The 27431-nt window shown below is 45.3% G+C and overlaps 2 long non-coding RNA genes across 5 annotated transcripts; both read right to left on the reverse strand.

Moving 5' to 3' along the window:
• Positions 1 to 1074: 1074 nt before the first annotated feature.
• On the reverse strand, positions 1075 to 23211 carry LOC109550399 (uncharacterized). Of its 4 annotated transcripts, none has more exons than XR_002176899.3 (4): positions 16976 to 19368; positions 16125 to 16218; positions 3263 to 3330; positions 1075 to 2320 (listed from the first exon to the last, which is right to left on the reverse strand). It is a non-coding gene; the product is annotated as an uncharacterized lncRNA (long non-coding RNA). The 4 variants fall into 4 exon arrangements; XR_004521360.1 differs by lacking the exon at positions 1075 to 2320 and adding an exon at positions 19721 to 23211 and having other exon boundaries at positions 2339 to 3330; positions 16976 to 17111; XR_004521358.1 differs by lacking the exon at positions 1075 to 2320 and adding an exon at positions 19721 to 23211 and having other exon boundaries at positions 2339 to 3330; positions 16976 to 17567.
• A 1859-nt stretch (positions 23212 to 25070) lies between these two features.
• On the reverse strand, positions 25071 to 27171 carry LOC117307595 (uncharacterized). Its single transcript, XR_004521361.2, has 2 exons — positions 27017 to 27171; positions 25071 to 25218 (listed from the first exon to the last, which is right to left on the reverse strand). It is a non-coding gene; the product is annotated as an uncharacterized lncRNA (long non-coding RNA).
• Between the last annotated feature and the right edge of the window lie 260 nt (positions 27172 to 27431).

A 27431-nucleotide genomic window follows, 5' to 3' on the forward strand; every position in this document is an offset into this window, starting at 1 on the left:
TTGTGAAAAAACTTATGAATTCAGGTGTCCCTGATATTGTAGGTTGACCAAGCAACTGTCACCAATAGTATTAGTTGGGGTGGGGAGAGGGGACAGGGATGCCATAACCTAATGTTTCCACAGGAAATTTGTGCTCCACTCCTTGCGGGTGGGAAGGGGTGGGCAACAGGAAGGTAACTTATGCCAGTCTCTTAACCCCCTACCGACTCCTCCTCAAAAGGAGGGAGATGGTTTATCTAATTGGCAAAATTGTTTATCTAATGGGCAAAATTGAATATAAAGCTGATTTTAGGGGGCAAAAGGGAGTCTTACTTCAAACACCAACATCTAGTGAACAGGTTTGGAATACTGAGAAATAGATACAGGAGTAAGAGAGATGGAGATAAACGTCAGCTTTTTTACTGATAAATGTTAGTTTGGGGCTTCCCTGGTGGTGCAGTTGTTAAGAATCCGCCTGCCAATACAGGGACACGGGTTCGAGCCCTGGTCCAGGAAGATCCCATATGCCTCGGGGCAACTAAGCGCATGTGCCACAACTACTGAGCCTGTGCTCTAGACCCCGCGAGCCACAACTACTGAACCCGCGTACCGCAACTACTGAAGCCCACGTGCCTCGAGCCTGTGCTCCGCAACAAGAGAAGCCACCACAATGAGAAGCCCGTGCACCACAACGAAGAGTAGCCCTCTCTCGCCTCAACTAGAGAAAACCCATGTGCAGCAATGAAGACCCATGCAACCGAAAATAAAAATAAAGAAAATAAATAAATTTTTTTTTAAAGTTTTTTTAAATGCTACTTTGGAGGACAGGGTTCAGACCTGGGGAAAATGAGCTCGTTAAGTTCATCCCTGAATTAGGCAGACTCACACCCACTGCTGCAGAGGTTGCTGATTATTCCCTATTCTGCCTTTCACATTCAGTTTTGGGCTGAGGAAATGGCTTCTTGGAGTAAAGACTATAATTCCTAGTTTTCCCTGTAGCGAGGTATACAGGCCAATAAGATATAAACTGAAGGTCTACAAGGCAGCTTCAAGGAAAACCTCCCTAAATTTTGCCTTTTGTGCCTTCTTCTCTCCTTCCTCCCTTCCCCCATCCTGCTGCCTGGAACACAGATGTGATGGCAAGAATATATTAGTTTTACGTCCTCAGAGCACCCTGTACTCTAGGTATGACTGAGCAGTAAGCAGGAGGCAACTGGGTCCTCAAGGACTTTGAGGGCACAAAGCCATCAAGTCCACTGGCCTTGGTCTGCCTACCTCTGGACATTATGTAAAAAAATAAAAATTCTAATCCATTTAAGCTATGGTGTTTTGGATTTCTGCCACCTGCAGCGAAATTAATCTGAACTGATACACCCAAGCAGTCAAAGAGAGCTCTGGGTTCTTCAGGCCTCCCACTTGGTGACAACCCAATAAAACTTAAGACATGGAAGAGTAGACCATTCCCAAAGAAAAAAGAGGAAGGAACTTAACCAAGTAGCTCAGCTTTTTCCAAACTTACCAGCTAAGCCACTTTTCCTCTCCTTGAAGGAAAGAAGAATGAGGAAGCAGAGAGAGGTCAGGAGGTCCCTTTAAAAGTTCCTCCACATAGAAACAATTAGGAATGGGGTTCCCACCTCCGTCCTGCCCCATTGCCTATATGTCAACTTCAGCTCCTCCCTTCCCTTCAGATTCTATATCTCGTCAATCACCAGGTCTTGCTGATGCTTCCTCCTTAGTATCTCTTACATTTAGCTGCCTCTTTCTTTCTGAATTGCCCCTATTATAATTCATGTCAGTAGAATAATAGTGTAGCTTACTGGTCAAGCTCATGGGCTTTGAAATTGGACGCACCACAGTTAGAAACCCAGCTCTGAATCAGTCTGTGTGTGGCCTTGAGCAAATTGCTTACCTGATTTACACCTCAATTTTGCAATACATAAAACAAAGATAACACTAATCTCACAAGACCGTTAAGAGCATTAAACAAGATAATGTTCACAAAATATTTTGATAATACTTGACCATAAATGATTTCTACAGATTTATAACTAACTTCTCCCCTGGACTACTGAAACAGCCTTCTCATTGGCCTCCCTGTATCCACATTTACTTATCTACCTAACATTCCACACTATTACCAATGTGATTTTTCTAGAATCTGATTGTCACTCCCTACTTAAAAATCCTTCTATGGATCCTACTACCCTCAGGATAAAATCCAAACTTCCTAGTGCTACACAAGACCCTCTACTATCTGAACCCTGCTTACCTTCTCTGCTTCAGTTACCATCACTCACTTCCTCAACCACTCTCTGCAGGGCTAGACATGAGCAGGGTCAGACTGTGAAGACACAAAGATTTTATCCTATCTGTATCCGGGAGTCATTGACAAAAGCCCTCTGGGGGCATATGATCACAATTGCATAAATGCAGCTTCAAAGCAAAAACTCTGTGTCAAGAAACTCATCAACTAATATTGATTCTTTTTAGTTAGAGTTATTCCTATGTATTTTGATATTATTATAAAAAATCCCTCTTTATATGTTTCCCAGTTGGCTTGGCACAATATAAAATAAAAATCACTGTAACACAAGACTCAGTCAACTTGCCATGCAGTATGCACACATCTCCCAATGAGCAGCCTTTCTCTGACTATAATATGGACAATATGATTTTCCTCACCCTCCTATATCAAGTTTTTTCTTAATATTTATTTTTTAAGTGTATAATTTTCTAGATTTTTTCAAAAGGTAAACACTAGCAGAATTTATAAAGAATATTAGAATTCTAATTCTAATGTAATTTTAATTCTGACCCAATAGTTACAATAATAATGTTAATAATAGCTAATGCTTGCATGGTGCCAGGGACTGTTCTAAGTATCTTAGGCATATTAATTCTCACAACAACCCTATGAGGCAGGGGCTATTGTCATCTTCATTTTACAATAAGGAAACTAAGGCAAAGAGAAATTGGGTTGTTTGCACAAAAACCCATAGCTAGAAACCTTGATTTTGAAAAACTTTCAAAAGAAAAAAAATCCCCACTTTCCCACTCTGGAATGTGATTGGTTATATCTTTTTCAGACTGAAAAATTCAGAGGCTGAATTTCCTGGTCTTGATGGGGAAATAAAATATTGCTATGAATTTCTGGGACATGCCCATTTATGATCATATGAGCTGTTTACTGTTTTACAACTGGCTGGAAACAGCCAATGCTTGCTCTAAGCAAAGCCTTCCCTGTGCCAGTTGGGGAAGTTGGGTCAAATCTTCATTTTTCCACCTTCTGTATTTGGAGATGCCCTCCTTTCGCTGATACAGTCACGTGAAAGCAGTCTTTTACATAAGGTTCTGAAAATGGATAGATGATACAATCATATTAAAAGCCACTCCAGCATCTTAAAGAACAAATACAAATTCACATATCCTGATCCTGACCCAGGAAAGTTCTTTACCAACATCATATATACCCTTTCTCTAGAAGGAGATATTGACTTCACCTGCATTTAGAAATTGTTTTCTAAAGATACCATTATCAACTGAGACTTTTCTAATGAAATGGACATTTTCATTTTTCCAATTAACCTTTACATGAACAATTTCTAATAAAATACAGCAAATTAGTAAATAAACGTATGGAAAAAAATATTAACAGTGTCAATCAAAGAAAAGCAAATAACAATAACAATTACATTTTCCTAATGAGTGAGAGGCTAAATTGGCCCTTTCTTTTGGAAAGCAATTTGGTACTAACTGTCAAATAAAATGTTTAAATACTTTGACCTCTCCTAGGAATTTATCCTGTAATACTAATCCAAAATAATGGAAAAGTTATTTGCACAATGATGTGTGATGTCCACCCGGTCTGTAATAAGTTAAAAGCCACATAGATGAACAACTATAAGGAAATATCCATTCAGTGGAATGTTAAACAGTGACTAAAATTTTAAAAGACTATGCAATAACATGGAAAATGGTTGTGACACATTAAATAAGAAGGCAAAATTAAAAATTATATTGAGCTATGACTGCAATCCACTCACAAAACAAACGCATAGCCTAGTCAATAGTTAACATTCAAAACATAGTAGCCATTTCAATATTGCTAAAATCCATTAGCTCTTAAGATTGGAAACTATCCTGGAATCCATGGATGGGTTTCAGGGAATCTGTGAAAAATCTGCAGTTGGTGTTTTTCTGAGGAATAGGTCCTAGATTTTCATCATACTCTCAATGGGGTCCATGTCCCGAGAATACTTGAGAACCTCTGCCCTAAAAAGTTAGGGTCGGGTTTGGGAAGGAAGAGGTTAAAGGCAAAGGGATGAGATACTGAGGCTTGACTCATCCTACAGTTATCAAATTAATCTTGCTAAAGCTTTGCTTTTGTCAAAATAGTGCTCTGCTCGAAATTTCAAATGACTCCTTGTTTACTATCACATTAAATTCAAACTCCCAGGACTTCCCTTGTGGCGCAGTGGTGAAGAATCTGCCTGCCAAGGCAGGGGACACGGATTCGATCCCTGGTCCGGTAGGATCCTACATGCCGCGGAGCAACTAAATTTGTGCGCTACAGCTACTGAGCCTGAGCTCTAGAGCCCGTGAGCCACAACTACTGAAGCCTGCATGCCTAAAGCCTGTGCTCCACAACAAGAGAAGCCACCGCAGTGAGAAGCCTGCACACCACAACCAAGAGCAGCCTCCACTCGCTGCAACTAGAGAAAGCTCGCACGCAGCAATGAAGACCCAATGCAGCCAAAAATAAACATTAATTAATTTTTAAAAAATCCAAACTCCCTTTGCTTAGCTTTCAAGGGTCCATCCTAATCTTTCTCAGCCCATCTCCTCAACAGTACTTACTTCCCAATTACCAACATAATCCTTCTTCAAGCTAGTTTCACCAAATCCCACCCATGGCAAACAATCCTTGCTCTTGCCATTCCCTATCCCAAGGAAGTTCTCTCCTTCTTCTCTTCACCTTTCAAGACTTAGCTTAAGTGCTGCTTCTCCTACACCACCTACCCAAACCCATGTCTCCCTTTCTGCAACCTTTTAAACTGTAGTTTCTTCTAACTGCTAGTGGAAGAACTCTTAGCTAGGCAAAAAGAAATGATCCTTCCTTCTTCCCAACTATTCTGCTTCATATAATTGTTCTTGCAAAGGGCTACTAACAAGGTAGCCCTTTAAAACATCAGGGCTCCTGAGATTGCTGGTATATCCAATGAAAGTAATCTTTAATCCCAAAAAGGCCTTTAATGATTGACTGTTGTTGGGCTGCACCCCACAGGCCTGCAAGCCTTGTAGTTGCCCAGCCGCAAGACTGAAGGAAGAGCCCAGATACAATGACAGAGTCATCAATGGTTTTATTGGATAGGAGACCTTACAAGTCTGAAGCAAGGTCCCGGAGTGACACCTCACCATGTACAGCAGATAGCAGGCAGGACATGGCATCAATCTTCACTACTGGGGGGTGGGGAGAAGGAGGCTACCATTTATAGGGGAACTGATGTCCGTTTGGCTCATCAGTTACCAGGGAAACCAGCAGCTGAGGCAGGAGGCAAGCACATAGGCAGTTACTGGTTAAGCCCCATAATTAAGAGGATTGGATAGTCATGTGAGTGAAACAGGGACTGATCAAGCAGAGGATGTAGAGAGAGCAAGAGAACAGCCATTTTGAATGGCCTGACCATACAGATGTCTTCTTTAATAATTGTTGGCATCTCTATTTTATGGAAGGTATAAATACTTGTAACTTTATTTTGTTAAGCTGGTAGAGGATCAATGGCATTTTCCTCTTCTCATATTGAATACATACACAGGTAAAAAAAAAATGACGCTAGGAGATTTCTGATTTAAACAGAACTTGAGTATCTGCACCACATTTAAATTTAACACATATAATAATTTCTGAGATAAGAGTGAGCATAGAGTACCTTAGATGCACAGAAGAACACCCACCTTGGGCAAGATTTGGAAATAGTTTATATGATTTCAAGAGTCAAGAATGATGGCGCTGGGTGGGGGGGGATGGGGGATAGGTGAAGGGGATTAGGGGACACAAACTTCCATTTATAAATAAATAAGTCATGAAGCTGTAATATACAGAATAGGAAATATGGCCAGAAATATGGCCAAAAATATGGTAATAACTTTAAATGATGACATGTTAACTAGATTTATCACGGTGATGATCTCATAATGTATGTAAATGTCAAATCACTATGTTGTACACCTGAAACTAATATAATGTTGTATGTCAATTATATTTCAATCTAAAAAAGAAAGAGGGAATTCACTGGCGGTCCAGTGGTTAAGATTCCACGCTTCCACTGCAGGAGGCAGGAGTTTGATCCCTCGTCGGGGGAACTAAGATCCCACATGCCGCATGGTGTGACTAAAAGAAAGAAAGAAAGAAAGAAAGAATGCTTGCACTGAATGTGGAGTAAAAAGCAGAAAACTAGTGGAAAGGCATTCCAGACACAGGCAACAGCATGTGCAAAGGCACAGAGTAAAGAGAGAGCATCATGTCTTCAGAGAACAACAAATAGTATGACTAGAGCAAAGGTTTCTGTGACAATGTAGTGGAAAATAAGTTTGGAGAGGGAGACAGAAACAAGATTATAAATTATCAGGTTTTCTGCTCTAATTGAGAGCACAAGTTTTTTCTGATAGTTCCTGTCATGCTATTATTGGTTGACAGGGGACAGGAGACATGGGTTCAATCCCTGGTCCGGGAAGATCCCACATGCCACGGAGCAACTAAGCCCGTGCACCGCAACTACTGAGCCTGCATGCGGCAACTACTGAAGACCGCACACCTAGAGCCTGTGCTCCGCAAGGAAGAGTAGCCCCCGCTCACCGCAACTAGAGAAAGCCCACGCGCAGAAATGAAGACCCAACACAGCCAAAATTTTTTTAAATAAATAAAAAATATTAAAAAATTAAAAAGAAGAAAGGAAGGGACTTTTCTTAATTTAGATAAGGGCTATACATGAAAAACCTACAGCAAACATTACACTTAGCATAGAATTTTAGATGTATTCCCTGTAAGAGCAAGAAGAAGGAAAGAAGGCCAGTGATCCCAGTTACTGTTTAACATAGTCCTGGAGGTCTTGGTCGATACGATAAGAAAAATAATAGGTATAGAAATTGGAAGGGAGGAATTCCCTGGCCGTCCAGTGGTTGGGACTCTGCGCTCTCACTGCCGATGGCCCTGGTTCAATCCCTGGTGAGGGAACTAAGATCCCGAGCAGTGAAGGAAGGAAGGGAGGGAGGGAGGAAAGAGAAAGAAGGAAGGAAGGAAGGGAGGGAGGAAAGGAGGGAGGGAGGGAAGGAGCAAGGAAGGAAGAAATTAGAAGGGAAAATATTATATATAGTGTTACTATTCACAGATGATATGAACATACACAGAACATCCAAATAATCAAGACTAAAACCAGTACAAGTTCATCAAGGTTTCCAGATAAAAGGTCAATTGTACACCTGTGGCATTTCTTCCAAAAGTGCATAACCTGAATCTAACCATAAGGAAACATCAGACAAATGAAAATTAAGGGCCATTCTTAAAAGTAACTGGCCTATTGTGGTAGCCAAAAGATAGCCACATACTAATTCTCAGAACCTGTGAATATGTTAGGTTACCTGGCAAAGAGAATTATGTTTGCAGATGAATTAAGATTGCTAATCAGCTGACTTTGAGATAGGGAGAGTATCCTGGATTAGCCACGTCTGTCTAATCTAATCACAAGGGTCCTCACGAGTGGAAGAAGGCAGAAGAGAGAGACCCAGAGAAATGGCAGCATACGAAGGTCTCAGCCAACATTGCTGGCTTTGAAAGTGGAGGAACAGAGCCATGGGCCAAGGAATGCAGGCAGCTTCTAGAAGCTAGAAAAGGCAAGCAAATGGATTACCCTCAAGCGCCTTCAGATGGAATATAGCCCTGTGAACACCTTGACGTAGGCTTGTGAGACTTCTCACCTCCAGAACTGTAAGATAATAAATTTGTGTCATTTTAAGCCACTAGGTTTGTGATAATTTGTTACAGCAGCAATAAGAAAGTAATATATTTCCTTCAAAATGTCAATGTCATGAAGAAAAAAGACCGAGGAACTTTTCTTGATTAAAGGAGACTAAAGAAACAGGGCAGCTGGAATCAATGCCTGATCAAAACTTTTCTTTTGCTATAAAGGACTCCATTGGAACAATTGGCAAATCTGAATAAGGTCTGTAGACTAGAAAATAGTATTGTGTCATCTCTTCAGCAAGCGGTGTTGGGAAAGTTGGAAGGCCGCGTGTAAATCAATGTCGTTAGAACACACCCTCACACCATACACAAAACTAAACTTAAATGGCTTAATGACTTAAATATAAGACAGGACACCATAAAATGCCTAGAAGATAACATAGGCAAAACATTCTCTGACATAAATCATGCCAATGTTTTCTTAGGTCAGTGTCTCAAGGCAATAGAAATAAAAGCAAAAATAAACAAATGGGACCCAATCAAACTCACAAGCTTTTGTACAGCAAAGGAAACCATAAATAAAATGAAAAGACAACCTATGGATTGGGAGAAAATATTTGCAAATGATGCAACCGACAGAGGCTTAATTTCCAAAATATACAAACAGCTCATATAACTCAATAACAAAAAACAGACAACCAGTCAAAAAATGAGCAGAAGACCTAAATCGATATTTCTCCAAAGAAGATATACAGATGACCAATAGGCACATGAAAAGATGCTCAACATTGCTAAGTAGTAGAGAAATGCAAATCAAAACTACAGTGAGGTATCACCTCACACTAGTCAGAATGGCCATCATTCAAAAGTCTACAAATAACAAATCCTGGGGAAGGTGTGGAGAAAAAGGAATCCTCCTACACTGTTGGTGGGAATGTAAACTGATGTAGCCACTATAGAACACAGTATGAAGGTTCCTCAAAAAACTAAAAATAGAGTTGCCATATGATCCAGCAATCCCATTCCTGGGCATATATCCAAACAAAACTATAATTCAAAAAGATACATGCACCTCTATGTTTATAGCAGCACTATTTACAATTGCCAAGACATGAAACAACCTAAATGTCCATCGACAGATGAATGGATAAAGAGCATGTGGTATGTATATACAATGGACTACTACTTAGCCATAAAAAGGAATGAAATAATGCCATTTGCAGCAACATGGATGGACCTAGAGATTATTATACTAAGTGAAGTAAGTCAGACAAAGACAAATGCCATATGATATCACTTATATGTGGAATCTAAAATATGACACAAATGAACTTATCTATGAAAGAGAAACAGACTCACAGACATAGAAAACAGACTTGTGGTTGCCAAGGGGGATGGGGGGAAGAAAGGATTGGGAGTTTGGGATTAGTAGCTGCTAACTATTATATATAGAATGGATAAACAACAAGGTTCTATTGTATAGCACAGGGAGCTATATTAAATATCCTGTGATTAAACCATAATGGAAAAGAATATGGAAAAGAATGTGTGTGTGTATGTATACATACATATATTTATATATTTATATATAAACTGAATCACTTTGCTGTACAACAGAAATTAACACAACATTGTAAATCAACTATACTTAAAAAAAATAAATGTGGGAAGGGAAGTGAAAAAAGAAAAGAAAATAGTATTGTCAATGTTAGTTTCCTGGTTTTGATCATTAGACTGAAGCTATTAAGAAAATGCTCTTGTTTGGGGGATATATACATTGAAATATTTAGGAGTAAATATTGTGTCTACAACTTACTCTTGAAAATTCAAAACAATTATACACACAGAGAAATATCAAAGTGTTAACAATGGCTCTTTGTATTAGCGTTTCCACTCTATCAGAACTTTTCTGTAAGTCTGAAATTATATCAAGATTTAAAGTGAAGAGAAAAACTTTTTTAGTTCCAGTTTTAGCAAAAACCAAACCCAGAGCACTCTTATTTGCAGATACCTTGATTTAAGGTATATTTCTAATGACTAGAGGAATGCCCTCTTTTAGTAGGAGAATTCCAAGGTTGTATTACATTCTTAAACATTTTATACTAAATACTGACACAAGTAATCTAAGATTAGTTAACTTTTAGGGGTCAAACTGTTTATACAAACATTTCCAGTGTTACACTTGTTTACTCCCTCTCTCTCTCTCTCACTCACTCTTTCATCATCTTTTTTATTTCTGTAGAATTGGTTGTAATGTTCCCACTTTCATTTCTGACCTTAGTAATTTGAGTCTCTGTTTCATCTTAGTCCATCTAGCTAAAGGTTTGCCAACTTTGTTGATCTTGTCACAGAACCAACTTTTGGTTTCATTGATCTTCAGTTTTTGTTGTTGTTCTCTATTTCATTTAACTCTGCTCTGATCTTTATTATTCCCTTCCTCCTACTAGCTTTAGCTTTAGTTTACTCTTTTTCTAATTCCTTAAGTTGTAAAATTAGGTTGTTCATTTGAGATCTTTCTCTTTTTTTACTGTAAACATTTATAGCTACAAATTTCCCCCTTAGCACTGCTTTCACCACATCTAAGTTTTTTATTTTAATTTTTTTAATTAAGGTATAATTGATAAGGTTTGATATGTTGTGCTTTTGTTTTCATTCATCTCAAGTATTTTCTAATTTCCCTTGTGATTTCCTCTTTGATCCATTGATTATCTGAGTCTGTTAATTTCCACAAATTTAACAACTTTCCAGTTTTACTTCTGTTATTGATTTCTAACTTCATCCTGTCGTGCTCAGAGAAGATACTTTGTATGATATCTATCTTTTTAAATTCACTGAGACTTCATCTGAGCCTAACATAGGCTCTATCTTGGAAAATGTCCCACGTGCACTTGAGAAGAATGTGTACACTGCTGTCGATGGGTAGAGTGTGCTGGGTATGTTGTTAGATCTAGTTGGTTAATTGTGTTATGTCCTCTTTTTCTCCCGTTTTCTGTCTGGTTGTTCTTCATTTGACTTTAATAACAAGACAGTGTGCTTTTATTTCAGTTCTTGCCAGCCCACATTCATGCTTGTATGTGGCAATACATGTTTTATACTAATTCTTATCTAATCATAAACAGAATCACAAGGAGCAGGATAATTTCTAAGACTACAGTCTATTTTTAGGTTTTGCCTAATCATATGTTTCTTCTGTTTCAAGAACTCTCCTCAGTTAATACTAGAGATCCCAGGCATGTTATTATCATCCATTTAATTTTAATTATGTGTATCATCAGAGTCACTGCTCACCACTGTCTCCTGGACTATTCCCTTTCTATGTCTTGAGACTCTCTATTTCAATTCAATCTTCAATTTGATGAAATATTTTCCTTGTGTTGCGTCCATTTGTGGTAGTTTTTCTGAATCCTCATATGTTTGAAAATGTTTTCCTTTGAGACAAACCCACAGGTATAGAGAACAAACTAGTGGTTACCAGTGGGGAGAGGGGGGACAGCCAGTATAGGGATGGGGGATTAAGAGGTACAAACTATTGGGCCTAAGATAAGCTACAAGGATCTATTGTACCACACGGGGAATATAGCCAATATTTTGTAATAACCATAAATGGAGTATAATATTTTCAAGTTGTATAAATATATATATGAAGGAAAGCAAATAAATTTTTTAAAAAAGAAAAGAAAATGTTTTCCTTTTGTGCTGTCAGATGAATTCTGTCCTTGCTGGATTTAGGATTATTTAATTGCACAGCCTGTTTCCCTCAGTAGTCTATAGACATTATTCAACTATCTTTTCTCTTTCATTGTTGTAAATGAAATATCCAACATAGGTCAGATTCCTTTTTCCTTCTGTAGGTAACCTGTTCTTTTTATAAGAGAAGTTTATAAGATTTTCTCTTGATCCTTGAAGTTTAGTGTCTTTTTGCTTTTTAAACAAATTCATGCCTATGGGCTTCCCTGGTGGCGCAGTGGTTGAGAGTCCGCCTACCGATGCAGGGGACGTGGGTTCGTGCCCCGGTCCGGGAAGATCCCACATGCCGCAGAGCGGCTGGGCCCGTGAGCCATGGCTGCTGAGCCTGCGCGTCCGGAGCCTGTGCTCCACAACGGGAGAGGCCACAGCAGTGAGAGGCCTGCGTACCGCAAAAAAAAAAAAAAAAAAAATCATGCCTAGGATTGTTTGAGCTCTTTCAATCTGGAGGCTCCCCTTTCTTTAGGTCCAGGAGGTTTTCATCTGTAATATCTTTTCCTTTTAATTATTTATGCTTATGTGCATTTTTCACATATAGGCCAAAAGACTGGAATTTGTCTGGGTTTTTCAATGACCAAGTACGCCCGCATTCAACTAGACAAAGCTGTATTTTTCTATTTGTGCTTTAATTATGACTTCTCCATCTATTTTCCTTTTTAACCCTCTGTAATTCCTATTATTAGCATGTTCAGCTTCCTAGTCCTATCATTTGAGTCAACCATTTTTTTCACTCATGATTTCAACTTCTTTGTATTTTTACTCTGGATTATAAGGTTAGTTTAACTTAAACATCAATCAGAATGTTAATTCAGTTCTCAGCTCTGATCATACTTCTTAATTAATTTGCCAAGTTTTCAAACATAGAAATTATGTCTTGCACTTTTGAAAAGTCTTTGAGGTTTAGTTGCACTGCCTTTGGAGTTCTTGTGGTACTTTTGTTTCGGTTCTGTTTTTTATCACTCACTGGCTGCACCTCAGGAGGACCCTCCTGTTTTGATTGTTTGACTTTTTCTCCTCTAAGATACTGTCCCCTTAAATGTACTGCAATTCGTGTGTGAGTTGGGGACTCCCATGCAGTGGCAATCCAGCAGAAGATGAAAGTCATGCAAGTTTTTGTTCTGGAGGGCCAATAACAAATGGGCTGGTAAATAGTGACCACTCCTTTGCTTTCTGGCCTTCTTAGGTAAGTTAAGACTGGTATTCATGTTTCAACTAAACTTATAGGTACCACCCACCTTCCAAGATTTCTAGCAAGATCAGACCCCCCCCAAAGATGACACATGGCAGGAACAGAACAAATGAAAAGCTCGATCAGTCTCACTTATTAAAAATTTAACATCGTGAGCAAAGGGCTTCATAGACAAAATTAGAACAAAAAACATACACTGAGGAAATACTTGTAATATATGTCAGAAAATTGATACCATTAGCACATAAATAAATCACATAAGTCAATAGAAATAACTCTATATCCCACCTTTTATTTTTTTAATCTATTTATTTATTTATTTATGGCTGCGTTGGGTCTTCGTTGCTGCGCGCGGGCTTTCTCTAACTGTGGTGAGCGGTGGCTACTTTTCGTTGCGGTGCGCGGCCTTCTCATTGTGGTGGCTTCTCCTGTTGCAGAGCATGAGCTCTAGGTGCGCGGGCTTCAGTAGCTGTAGCACTCAGGCTCAGTAGTTGTGGCGCACGGGCTTAGTTGCTCCGCAGTATGTGGGATCTTCCCAGACCGGGGCTCAAACCGATGTCCCCTGCACTGGCAGGTGCATTCTCAACCACTGTGCCATCAGGGAAGTCCCAATATCCCACTTTTTAGATGAGTGTTCCTTAATTCACCAAACAAGACATACAAATGGCCAATAAAACATGGAAACATATTCAGCTTCACTAGTAAAGAAGTGTAGACATAAGCAATGAGATATCATTATTTTTCATCCATTAAACTGGCTCTTCTTTTCTTCGGGATAATAGCAATGTTGGCGAAGGTGGACTGAGAGGATGCTCTCGTGCTGTTGGCAGGAGCATATATATTGAGACAACATTTTTTGGAAAGCAATTTGGCTTTCTGTATAAGGAACCTTAAAGTATACACACCCTTTGTAGTTAGTGTTGCTTTTTTTTGCCTGGCAACAGCATCTTAATTTCCTTTGAGGAAATACAGACCTTGTAGGACTCTCAGTCAGAGTGCCCTGTGCTCCCTTGCCCAAGAGGAAGGCACATAACCCAAGCTAAGTCAATCAGATTCTCCTTCCTGGGAATTTGAATCTTGAGATGATGATGATGATGACTGCTACTAGCACTGGTAACATCTATTGAATTCTCACTCTGTGCTAGGCACTATGTTGAGCACTTTATAGCCTCGTAAACAGCTCTATGAGTGAGGTACAATTACTGTGACTACTTTGCAGATGGGGCTAATAATACTGACGCCAAGATCAATAATCACTGGAGGGCTTCCCTGGTGGCGCAGTGGTTGAGAGTCCGGCTGCCGATGCAGGGGACGCGGGTTTGTACCCCGGTCCGGGAGGATCCCACATGCCACGGAGCGGCTGGGCCCGTGAGCCATGGCCGCTGAGCCTGCGCGTCCGGATCCTGTGTTCCGCAACGGGAGAGGCCACAACAGCGAGAGGCCCACGTACCGCAAAAATAAAAAAAATTAAAAAAATAATAATCACTGGAGATACCTTAAAGATACCGTCTTTGTTATCTACTGCTGCAAAACAAATTACACCAAAACTCACTTGCTAAAAATGACAAACATTTACCCCACGGTTTCTACAGGTCATGAACTCTAGAGGTTCTTAGCTGGTGGTTCTGGCTCAGGCCCCCTCAGGGTTGCAGTCAAGATGTCAGCCAAAGCTGCAGTCATATGAAAGCTAGGCTGGGACCGGGCCATCGCTTCCAAGATGGTGCCCTCACATGGCGGTTGGCAGGAGGACTCACGTCCCTACCACCCAGGCCTGTCTATGGGGCTGCCTGATAGTCCTCAAGACACGGCAGCTGCAGGCTTCCTCCAGATCAAGTGATAGAAGAGGGAGCAAGGTGAAAGTCACAATGTTTTCTATGGCCTAGATTCAGAAGCCACAGGCCATCATTTCTGTCATATTTTATTCATTAGAACTAAGTCACTAAGCACAGCCCACATTCAACAAGAAGGGCTTAGGCTCCACCCCTTGAAGGAAGGAGTATCCAAAACTTTGTGCTCATCTTTTAAAACTATCACAGGGCTTCCCTGGTGACGCAGGGGTTGGGAGTCCGCCTGCCGATGCAGGGGACACGGGTTCGTGCCCCGGTCCGGGAGGATCCCACATGCCGCAGAGCGGCTGGGCCCGTGAGCCATGGACGCTGAGCCTGCGCGTCCGGAGCCTGTGCTCCGCAGCGGGAGAGGCCACAACAGTGAGAGGCCCGCGTACCGCAAAAAAAAAAAAAGAAATGTAAAACTATCACAAATACCATCCATTAATGCTGTTATAAACATCAGCAGATCTTCCCTGGTTCCCATCTGCTCTCTGGGCTTGTTCAGTCTTTGCTTTTTTCCTTTGAATTACATTCCTTTAAAATAGTCCCTCCCTTTCATCTTAGTTACTCAAACCATTTCTGTTGCTTTCTAAAACAGCATTTTTTTTAAAAACAAAAACCTCTCACCCAGTCACTCCACTCTGAAGTTCTTCTTGTCTTAGCCTGGGTCCCCAGGAGGAAGTAAAATTTTACTGTGTCCCCTGGAGGAAGCATTTTTCCCCCTATATTTGCAGGAATGGTAAATACAGATTTCATAATCAGGTCACCAGGATGGATCATGAAAGAGCCAATCCTACTTCTACCCCTTTGTTCATGGACCTACATATTTTACCTATTAAGGACACAGCAACATATATCAGCCACTGGTTCAGCACATATAGCACATGTAAAGGACAGCACTATAACCCTATAAGGTGCTGTCCCTAAGCTGGTGCCTTAGGTGAACTTTTACTTAGCTGTTCTACTGTTAATATCAGGCTGACTACTCCTAGGTGACGGGTTATATTTACCAATGAATCATGTGGTGATGAGTTCATTGCCTAATTCCTTTGCTATAAAACGGGCCCCTTGACCAGAGGCAGTATGTAGGAGATGCCATGACAATAAACCAGGCATGCTGTAAGATATCAGATAATAGTACTGGTGAAGTTTATGCAATCAGAGAATGCAAATCTATCAAGTTATCGATTCTAGCAAAAAGAAATCACTGCCTCCATCACGGTATAAGGTATCTAATGTGGTCAACCAGTCATCAAGTAGCTGGCACGTCTCTCTGGAGAATGATGCCGTATCAAGGGCTCTGCATCATTCTCTGATGCTAGAAGGCCAAGCATTAAATCATCCTTGTTGAGAAGGATTCAGTGTAGTTGAGTCCATGAAGAACTTTCATCCATGCCACCATGGCCATTATCTTTGGGCTCACCTGGCAAGTTCTAGGATGGCCAAGGAGAGAGGCTAGGGTGGCGGAGGGAAGTGGGTGGAGTGGTAGTGGCGGTCTCTTCTGAAGTGGATGCTCCCTGGAAAACATTAATATAAGACACAGAGATCTGTATGCTTCATGTTCACCCCCATAAATATACACTCACATAACTCTTCCCCAAACCTCTCAGTCTTGTTCCTTCTTGGCCATTGACCAATTGGCCAAGTCATTCATCATGGCCCAGGAATCAGTGTGTGTAGGTATCTCGAGCCATAGTTCCCTCTATAGGAAATCCATGACCAAGTGTACCACTTTCAGCTCTACCCATTAACACGCCCCTTCACTCTTGTCTTTCAGGACCACCCCGATGGAGTCTGTAATCAGGAGCACACTCCTTTTCTAGCGTGCACCAGCAAATCACACTGAACCACCAGTGAACCAAGCCCAAATCTTTTCATCCTCTATCAGTTGGTCATAGGGACCCCTTCCTGATGCCATAGAATAAGTTGCATTGGTAGGTGACGTGAGAGTCTGAGACACCTGTCCTTATAATTTATTCATGACTCCTAAGTGATTACTTTCATCAGACAATGCACTGGTGCTGTGCCCACCCAGGCTTATGACTCAGTGGATCTGTAACGATCCAGTAAAACCAGCTCGTGATAAGCAGTCACTTGGTGTCACGTGGTTAAATATTCAGTCTCTACCAAAGCCCAGTAGCGGGCCAGGAAATATTTTTCAAATTGAGAGTGTTTCTCCACCACAGAGGTCACAGCCCTGCTTCAAAACCTAAAAATCTTCACAAGAAGGTCTATCAGAGCTTACCAGACACTCTGCACAGTGTCCTCACTCACCATAGACATTTTGGGCACCATGGTAACTGCTGGTCACATGGCTGAAGCAGCAGGACAGCTGGCATCACAGCCTGGATCGGCTGCAGAGTCCTCTTTTCTCAGGGTTGTAGTCAGAACTGGAAGCCTCCTGAGTCACCTGATTAAGGGTCAAAACAATACTCCCAAGTGTGGTCAATGCTACCATCAAAATACAACCAAGTGTTGTGCCCCTTTCTCAGCGGTAAGAGGAGTGACGAGCAACAGTCTGTCCTTTACTTTAGAAGGAGTGTCTCCTCTAGGGTGGGGGTTGGCCAACAGCTATCCACAGACCAAATATGATCCCCCTCCTATTTTTGGAAATGAAGTTTTATTGGAACACAGCCGCGTCCATTCATTTAACTATTGTCTATGGCTGGTTTCACACTACAATGGCAAAACTGAGTAGTGGTGACGGATACCTTATGCCCTGCAAAGCCTAAAATATTTATTAAAGATAAAATTTGCCAACTCCTGCTCCAGGATAAGAGGGGCCCCGAAAACTTCACCAAGAGGCAGACCCCCGAACCTTCATGAAGTTTATCTCCCATCAGAGGGCATCTAGAATTCTTGCGGACTATATATAAGACAGAGAAAAGCAGAGTTAATTAACTTGGCCCTGAGGCAACAGAGTAAACATATACCGGTATCTTTGCCATGAGTGCATGTCTGTGTTCAGCTGCAGCCACGCCCTTCTAAGACTGGGAACTGCATTTCCCGGAGTCCCCTTTCCTATGTGCTTCCAGGTTAGAATTTGCCAAATAAGAGAATTCACACAAGATTGGGAAGGTACAGCCAACGTAGAAGCCATTAATCTCTAGCTGTGGTTGCAGCCAAACACAGGAACAGACAAAAGGGTCACAAAACCTTCACACAAGCTCGTGAGAACTGCCCCCTTTACCACTGCAAATTGAGATGCCTGGAGCTTTCCGGAGGTTTCTGAGACTTGCAGTGGTTTCCAGGCAAGCTTTTGGGAACTATGCACTTCACTGCTTGAAGAAGAGATCGCGTGTGTCAGCCTCTCTGGCCTTTAGCCACAGTTTCCTTGATTTCCACTCCCTCAGCTTGGCTGGCTCTTCCCACAGCTGTGTGAGCCCCCAATTCTGTATTAAAGCCTTTATTCCCAGAATACATAGAATTGCTCTGTCTTCCTAACTAAACTCTGAAAGTCATTAGTACTGCCAATGGCTCTGGAATTTGTTTTCCAATCTGTTTAGATGCAAAAGTAGTAATGAACTCACTGATATTGGAAAAAGGGACACTACTACCAGTCCATGGCATGCGGTTACGTAAATTATCACCTGTAATTGGCTAGAGTCGGTGGCCTATAGAAGGCAAGCCTTTGGAAGACCAAGTAGCTGTAATAATGGAAAGTTGCGGAATGCCCCTTCCACAGTGAAGGATAGTTGTTGCGTCTGGCACCTCCAGTCACAAAGAAAGAAGCACAACATCTTTGGATCTGGAAGACAACTGGGCCCGCTGCTACGGCCTATTTGCCGAGTAACCCACAAGGCTGCCACAGGGGGGCAGTGTGGCATCTTGCAAAGTTCTTTGGCTTCAAACAAGTTTGGATGGAGCTCGAGCCTATTTTCTCATATGTAAAATGATCATAAAAAACTTCTTCATAAGGTTATGGTGACTATAAAATGAGCTGAGAAAGCCCTTTAAAGCACACATCCTTGAGTGTTTCCTGAGCCACTTTGCAATCTGGTGCCAATCCAATGACAAAATTTTCATCAGCCCAGAGTAAAATTTGCCCCATAAGGATTGGCAACAATTCTATTTTTTTTTTCTGTTGTGTTGTAACATAGATACAGAAGTGCCCGTAAAACATTAATGCAGGGTTTAAAGAATAATAATAATGCAACGCCCTTCTAACTAGCACTCGAGTCAGAAATAGAACGTGGCCACTTACCCTGCAAAATGACACCAGGATGAGAGGCAGATGGGGGCTGAAATTGATGAAACTTCTACCCAGAGCCCTCTGGGGCACAGCCTCACATCCAGTAAGTTGTGGAAGTGCACTCACTTTCCCTGAACCCCCAAACTCTGAAAGGACGAGTTGGGGTTGTTCCAAGCTCATCCCACCCTTCGGAGACAGGCAGGTTGCCAGCTCTCCTCCCTGAGAGGACAAGTCACATTTAGGACACCAGAGGGCGGCCACTCCCCACAGATGGTGGTGCCTGGGACAACAACAGCTGAACCAAGGGTGCAATGGGCCAGACTCCCAGGGCCCTTCTTTTTTTTTTTAGAGATTCTGTGGCCGACAAAGCCTAACGTGATTTATTATCTGGTTTTTTTTTTTTATTTTAACATCTTTATTGGAGTATAATTGCTTTACAATGGTGTGTTAGCTTCTGCTGTATAACAAAGTGAATCAGCTACACATATACATATATCCCCATATCTCCTCCCTCTTGCGTCTCCCTCCCACCCTCCCTATCCCACCGCTCTAGGTGGTCACAAAGCACCGAGCTGATCTCCCTGTGCTATGCGGCTGCTTCCCACTCGCTGTCTGTTTTCCCAGGGCGCTTCTTGTCCCTCTTCCTGCTCAGGCCCACACCACACATCAGAATGGTGCCGTGTAAAGATCCATGGTGCTGGTAACTGGGAGGCCTGGGCTTGAATCCAACTCTGCCGCTTCCTACCTGTGACCTTGAACAAGTGACCTCACCTCTCCAAGCCACGGTTTCCTCACCTGGAAAAATAAGGTACAAAAATAGTACCTACCTCATAGGGTTGCTGGAATGGCAAGTGAGATCGTGTGGCCCAAATATTGTCCAAATATTCGTTGTTTTTAGGCATCATAACAGTTCATCTAACTGGATTCTCACCAGAGTCCTGGCAGGCAGAGTAGGTAAATGTGATTCTCACTTTTCAGATGAAGAAACTGAGGCGTAAAGCAGTTATCTGACTTGCAGAATCATGATGGTCAGAGTCGTTTGATTTTCTAAGCCTCTCTCTCTACCATTTCACAGTGATGGCAGCTGGCCTGAAGAGACTTGCTCATAATCCGTTTGTGATTCTGGTATTCTGAGATCTCGACAGAGGGCAAATATATTACCCAAGGCTACATGGTGAGCCAGGGGCCAATCCAGGACTGCATGAGCCAGTCCAGCGGGCTCCTGGTCTGGTGCTCTAGCCACAGCCCCAGACACCCTGATAAGACACAGCCTCATTGTTCTGCCCTGACTGATTGTCAGAGGATCCCATCCTTGTCCTGTCTCCCTGACTAGACTGTGAGCTAAAAGAGAAAAAAAAATAGTCTTAAGGAATATATATTATTGATACTATGGAAAATCGTCCATGACGTGTTGCTAAACGAAACAAGGGATCTACAAAACAGTAAGTACATGACCCCAGTGTCTATTTCTGTATATCAGCAGAGGAAAAAAGTAGAAGGTCATAATACACAATGGTAAAAATGCTTATCTCTGGGTGGTAGAATTACAGGTTAAGTTTTGTATTTTCCCCTTGTACTTTTGTGCATGCGTTTCTAGGTTTATCCAATAAGCATGTTTTATTTCTGTGATCAAAACAAGTGTGTGTGTGTGTGTGTGTATGTGTGTGTGTATTATACAATTTCAACTGTTCATTTAAAAAAATTGCTACATTAAGAGTTGGAGATCCCGGGCTGTCTTTCACATTAATTTATTGTAACTCTGTGTACGAATGAGCCTCAGTTTCTCTACCTGAAACATAGGGAGGACCCCCTGCCCCCTTTACCCAGAGGCTCGGAGCCTTCCTGGTCTGGCTGCTTCAGGTGGCCCCCTCTTCTCCTCAAGCAAGCTTCCAGGCAGTGTGACACCTGCCTCCATCTCTGCTTCCCCCACTCCATTAATTACTCCCTCACCTCCCTGCAGCTTGCGTTTTGCTCCCTATTCTCCAGGCTGCATTCTGCAGGGGTCCCTGGTGGCCTCCAAGCCCCCCTCTCTCTCTATCTCTCTCCCCAAGCCCCTCCCCGGGTCCCCAGCATGCAGCTCTCTTGGGCTGCACTCCTCCTTGGAGCCCAGCCTTCCCTTGCCCTCTCTGCCCACAGCTCGCCTCGGTTTCTTTAGCCCTCCGGCTGCTGCTTCTCCCAAGGTGCTGCTTCTCAGCAGGGGGTTGGCTGGGCTCCAAGGCCCCTGTCTCTATCTTTAGCCTCCCTGGGATGACCTCGCCCACACCACGAGCCTATCAAATGGTCCCCACACCCATCGCCAGCCCAGGCCTGGCTCCTGAGCTCCGGGCCTGATAGCAAATCCCCAGGGGGCTCACCCCACACTCAGCACAGCTGAGCCCCTTCTCTCCTCCGTCCCCTCCCACATCTCACTAACCCTCCTCCACTGTCCACTCTGAAGATAGCTTCCCAGGTGCCAGTGACTCGGAGCCTAAAACACAAGTGCTCAGCCCGGACTCTGCCTCTCCTCCTCCCTGGCCACAGAGACTTGTCCCCAGGTCTTGGTCAACTCACCTCTCAAGTACCTCTCTAACCTACCCTCCTCCCCAAACCCTGATGGAGGTCCCTCCCCGCCTCCCACAGTGAAGCCATTCTCAACCTCTCCCTCACATTCCCCAGCACTCAACACGAGTTCTGCCCACCTTCCTGCAACAGCCCAGACCCCCTTGAGCCCTCTGCCTGGGTCCCTTACTCATTCAGGGGACCTCACCATGGACCTCCATACCTCTCATCCACACGACGTCCTTAGAATCCCCACTGGTCTCCCTGCCTTCACTCTCTTTCCCTCCAGCCTGGCCTAAAATATAGGTTATATCATCGTACCATCATAACTATTACTGAGCCCTTAGTATGTGTCAGGCATTGAGGGCTTTACCTGTATTCTCATTTATGCATGTATTCCTTACCACAAGATGAGAAAAGTACCACTGTTATTATCTCCATTTCAGAGATAAGTGAGGTACATAGAGTCTAAGTAGCCCACTCACAGGTATACAGTTAATTATAGTTACTAAAGTCTTGGAACTGGGATTTGAATACACACAGTCTGATCTGACTGCAGAGCACCTGTCTTTAATCACTCTGCTACACTGCTAATTGGCCTCTTCTGCCAGAAACACCTAGCGGATAAAGTCCACACACTTCTGCCTGGCCTCCGGGGCGCCTCAGACACACCTTTTTCAGTCCCATCACCTACTGTGCCCAGCTGGTGCCTCCCAGCTCTCCATCCTGACCGCACTCCTTACCGGCCCACTTCCATATCTCAACCCATGTCTTCTTGCCACCGGCTGCTTGTCTGGCTCGACCCCATCTCCAAATGTCAAAGCCCTCCCATCCTTCAAGGCCATCTCAAAGGCCTCTCCTTCCATGCTGATTAGGCCGAGCTGAAAAGCAGCCATGATGGCGGAAGGGCCGGCAACTGAGAGACAGGAGACCTGAAAACTTGATCCCTGTCCTTCCGGAAGGTACCTGGGGGATCTGGATCCAGGCCTCACTTTCTCCCCGTGTATAAGATGGAGGGAATAGGATGAGGCCATTCTTAGGAGCCTGTCTCACTCTAATAGTCTAGGGCCCTATGCTTTCACGATCCCTGAAATGGGGGTGAAATTGCCCTCTTTAAATCCCTTTAACGTTCACAGAATGGAGAGAATGTCAGGGCTGGGAAGGGCTTCAGAGAAAATATAATCCCACCGCCTCACTTTTCCCCCTCTCCAAGGGATGCTTAGGCCCAGGGAAGGGCGGAGGCCCGGCTAGCCATCTGGGGAGTGGTGGGAGGGAGGCCATGCTCTCTGCTTAATGGAAGACCCATCTCGGCGGGTCCCCAGCCCTGCAGAGAAGAGTGGGAGGAGCCTGGGAGGGCAAAAGCTGCCGAGCCAGGCTCTGGGCCGGTTTGGCCAGCCCATCCCCAGGAGGCCTCAGTAGTTTTCCATAACCAGCAGGCCCGCAGCCCAGTACGTGTGCTCCCCTCGCCCCTCGCCCCTCACATTCCTCAGCACACTTAGGCAGCAAAGTGGCATTCGGGGCCCTGATGCGGCGGGGGGGGGCCGGGAGGGAGGCCCACACACAAAGACTCACTGATACCAGTAAAGCCACAAACACGCAGACCCAGAGAGATAACATACATCCAGATGAAGCAAAAGGGATCACACACAAACAACACACGCAGAAACAATATGCCTGTCCCGCCAGACAGGCTCATTCTCAGAGGCACACGCACATAAGACCGTCACACAGAGATATGCAGCCCGTGCGCAGACACACACAGGCACGTTCACCCCGGGAGACTCCCGTGCACACTCGGCAAACACCCCACCCCCAGCCCCTGCCATCCTCCCTCCTCCCCCGGCCCCCCACACTGCCTGTCTAGATCAAACATTAGTCAAGGAAAGGGGGGAAAATCCTGAGCTGCCCCAGTCCTGGGAGATAGGACAGGGGCTGGACAAAACCCAGGGCCTAGCCAGGCTCCCCCTGCACTAAGAAGGTGCCACGTTTTAATTCCAAAGAATCCACCGGACAATCCCCATCCCGTTCCCAGAGGCCAGGGTGAGGCTGTTCTAGAGCATCACCCCTCCATGACCCTTCCTCCAGCCTCTCAGATTCCAGCTTTGTCCCCAGCTGTTAAGGGCAGAGCAGAGGGGCACTCAGCAGGCATCCCCCTGGTTCATTTCCCTCCAAGCCCCTCTCCATCCCCACACCTGTCTCCCTCACTCTGATGTCTCCCCACTTCAGCCCCACATCCGTCCTCCAGGAGATTAACTCCACACTTTCACTGGGTCCACCACACTCAGGAACCCAGAAACACAACTCCTTGACCAGATGGACCCAGGGGCTTACACCCTCCCCAGAACCTCCCATGGGATGTTCCATGACTACCTGGTGGCCAGGGGGTCCAGCAGGGGGACTGCATACACATAGCGCCCCGCGTTGAGTCAGCAGAGGTGGCTTCAGTCCCCCCCTCACTCCACCTGTCTGGGAACCTTGGACAGGTGGCTTCAACTCTCTGAGCCTCAGTTCCCTCATTTATAAAATGGGGATCGCGATGCCGCCCAGCTCTCACCATGTATGTAGTTTATCACGGGGGCTTAATTTAGATTCCTGGTTTTAACCAAGAAATGGGCTAAGACTACTGCTCACTACCGCGAGCCTCAGTCTCCCTGTCTGGGAAGTGCGGTAACTCTTGCTACCCTCGGGGAGCGAAATACCCTGTCCGGAGCAGACGGCCTCTGGGCGGGGGCGCCGCCACTAGATTCCGCTCCCCTCGCGCCCACCTCACCCCCGGCCCCACTCGACCCGGTTCCCACGCCGCCGGGCCCCAGCCGGCGCGGGCTGTCAGCCGGAAGGGATTTGGGATCAGCTGCGTCGGCACAGAGGCCGCCTTGTCCCGGTGGGGACCCGAGGCCGCGGTGGGGCCGTGCGGTCACGTTGCTCGGCGGCTGCGGTGCCAGCGGCCACCCGCCCCCGCCCGACCTGGGGCCGCTTCAAGGGCCGGCGCCGGATTTCCTGGCCCCGCGCCCAGCGCCCCGCGGGCTGTTTGGGGGGCGCGCGGCGCGGAATCTGCTAGGCTTCGCAGGGCGCACGGTTTCCGCCCAGCGCTGGGGGCGGCTGGAGGGGGCTGCCGCGCACTCCCCGCCCGTCCGCTCCCACCCCGCCCACCAGCAGGCAGCAGCCAAAGCCCACTCCTCAAGCTGGACCCCCAGCCCTCCCTGCAAAGGGCGTGGGCCTCGCCTCCTGCCCCCTCCTCATCCCAGGCATCCCGAAGGACGACCACAGATTTCCCCCAGAAAAAGCCCTGGAACCTGGGAAAGCCTCTCGGGATGAGCTCATCCGAAGATGGATTGGGGGCGGAAGGGACGGAGCGGGGCAGGGGGCGTCTGTTAGGTGTTGGGACCAGCTCCGGGTGTTCTGGGTCAGGCTGCTGGGATACAATCAGGGTGTTCTGTGTCTGAGTTGGAAGTCAATCAGATGTCATCTGGTCCCGTGTTGGGATCTCGTTGTTCAGAGTTCAGGTGTCGGGACCCTCTCTGGGTGCTCTCCTCTAGATGTTGGGACCTTCACTCAGTTTCTGGATGGAGTTGTAGGGATCCACTCAGGCAAAGTTTGCAATGGAAGCTGGTCCAGAGGTACCTGGTCCAGGTGTGGGGATTGTTTCTCTGGGTTCAGAGTCTGGGTGTGGTGTTCCTCTCCAGGTCAGATTGTTGGAGCCTTTCCTGGTGTGTCTTGGAAGCCCATCTAGTACCTGTGGTCCAGTGTTGGTGATCTTCTCTGGGTGTCAAGGATCTGAGTTTGGCACCTGCCCAGGCAGATTAGGTCCAAGTGTGAGTAGCTGCTCTAGATGAATGTTTAGCCCCAGAGCCTTCCATTGGCCTGAAGACACACATCACGGCTCACCATCTGCCCCAGTTCATCAAGAACCCTGTGGGACCAGCTAAAGGAGGGCCCGTGGCAGCTCAGCTTGACACCCCTCTTCAGAACCCAGGAATTAAGGGCAGACCCTAAACTCCAGTTGGGAAGCAGAGTGACTGCACTCTGCCCAGAGGCACATCCTTATCCTTTCCCTTCTCTACCTTCATTTCCTCACCAAGAAATGGAAGATTGGATCTGATGTTCTCCAAGGTCCCCTACACCACCCTCTTCCTGTCGTCCCCTACACACACACATACACACACACACACACACACACACACACACACTCACACACACACGTTGCTCATTCCCATCACTCCACATTTGTTCACACTGGTCTTCCCATCCAGAAGGCTCTCCTTTCTCTTTCCAGCCTCTACGAGTCCCTCCAGCCTGCTTCCTGCTAGAAAACCTTCCTTACCCCCGCCCCGCTTTCGAGCCTGACTCTCCTGGCTCTCTCCATCTGGCTGGGAGCTCTCTGAGGGCAGGGCCCTGTCTGTTCCTGGCCCTCCACTCTGAAGCCTCATTCTAGATGGGCATGGGGCTCAGGGGTTCACACTCAGCTCAGCCACCATCCCAGGTTGGCAGTTGACCCTCTAAGAAGAAGAAGAATTTCTTTAGTCTCTAATACCCCGAATAGTGGGGTGGGCACTAAGCGGATTTAGGAGGCCTGTCTCCTGCGCACACCAATCCTCCTTTCCAGGCCACTGCGCCCATGTGACAGTCTGGGGCAGCCCTCAGACTCACGTGGGTCCAGGTGGGTAGCTGGAAATTGACTGCCCAGCTCTACCTCTCCTGGGTGGCTGTGTCCCAAGCAGTCAGAAACCCCAGAGGGCAGGAGTGATCTAGATCAATTACTCTGTTTTCCAGACCAACCTGCACAGTCAAGCATGTGAGCATGGCCGTCCACGTGCACACACGCATATCCACACAGACATGCACACACACACATGCATGCACACATGCATCTCTCGCAGAGGGAACTCAGCCAGATTCCAAGCTAGACCCATTGCAAACAATATTTCCTAGTCCTCACAGCAGCCCTGTAAGAATCACTAGCATCTGCAGACGAGGAAACTGAGGCTCAGAGAGGGGAAGGGACTAAGCTGAGACCACATAACTGTTAAACGTGGAATCAGAATTCAAAGCCATGCCCTTTGCACAGCACCACTCTGCTGCTGCACGTGCACACACACACAGGTGCACACACAACGTTCACACACTTGTGCTCAACTCCTAAACTGGTCACTGAATATCAAAGCTAGAAGGGAACTTAAGAGATATCTTGTCTATGCCACCCCATTTTACAGAAGGAGGGGAAGGGATTTATTTAAGTTTTCAACACATTTAGGAAATGGCAGAACCAGGACTCAAATTCACATCTCTGCTGTCACACAGAGTCACGTGTACACACATCCACACACCACACAGCTTACCCAGAAACTGTTACACACAAACCCATGAATGTACACATGGACACAGACAGCCGTTCCCACCCGCATCCCCAGCTGGTGTGTATACCTGCACACATGGCACTGCACACGTCCACTCATTACACGCACATGGTCATATGTGGTCACACACAGCACACACTCACCTACACTCATCACACATGATCCTTTCACTCGTCTGTCTACTCACACACACGTACTCACACACCCACGTTCTCTCACTTTCATACTCACATGCACCACCCTCCTGCTGCAGAAGAGATGAGCTGACCCGGATCAGGGACCCTGCACAGCTAAGGCTAGACCCTGGGGTGGGAGTTACGCGCTGAGCCTTTAAGAGGGGGCGCCTGAACCAGCATGGTGTTGCACGGGTGCACCCCGGCATCGTCATCAGCAACCCTGGCAAGTGTGTGCTGCCAGCAGTTCCCCACAGGCCCAGGCAACTCGCCCTGGCCAAACCCAGCAGGTTGCCCCAGAAAGTGCCAAGTCACAGGCCAGGAGGGGCCTGGCCGGGCCAGGCAGTACTGGTCCCAGCTTGAGAGCTAGTATTTGTCTTCTGCCTGGGGACGCTCCTCCCTGAAAGGGCCAGACCCTGAGTCATGAGGCCTCTTCCAACACCCACTGAAGTTGAGGATCAAGGCGCCAGGAT

The sequence above is a fragment of the Tursiops truncatus genome, chromosome 1 (assembly GCF_011762595.2).
Source record: "Tursiops truncatus isolate mTurTru1 chromosome 1, mTurTru1.mat.Y, whole genome shotgun sequence".
In the NCBI taxonomy this organism is placed as follows: domain Eukaryota; kingdom Metazoa; phylum Chordata; class Mammalia; order Artiodactyla; family Delphinidae; genus Tursiops; species Tursiops truncatus.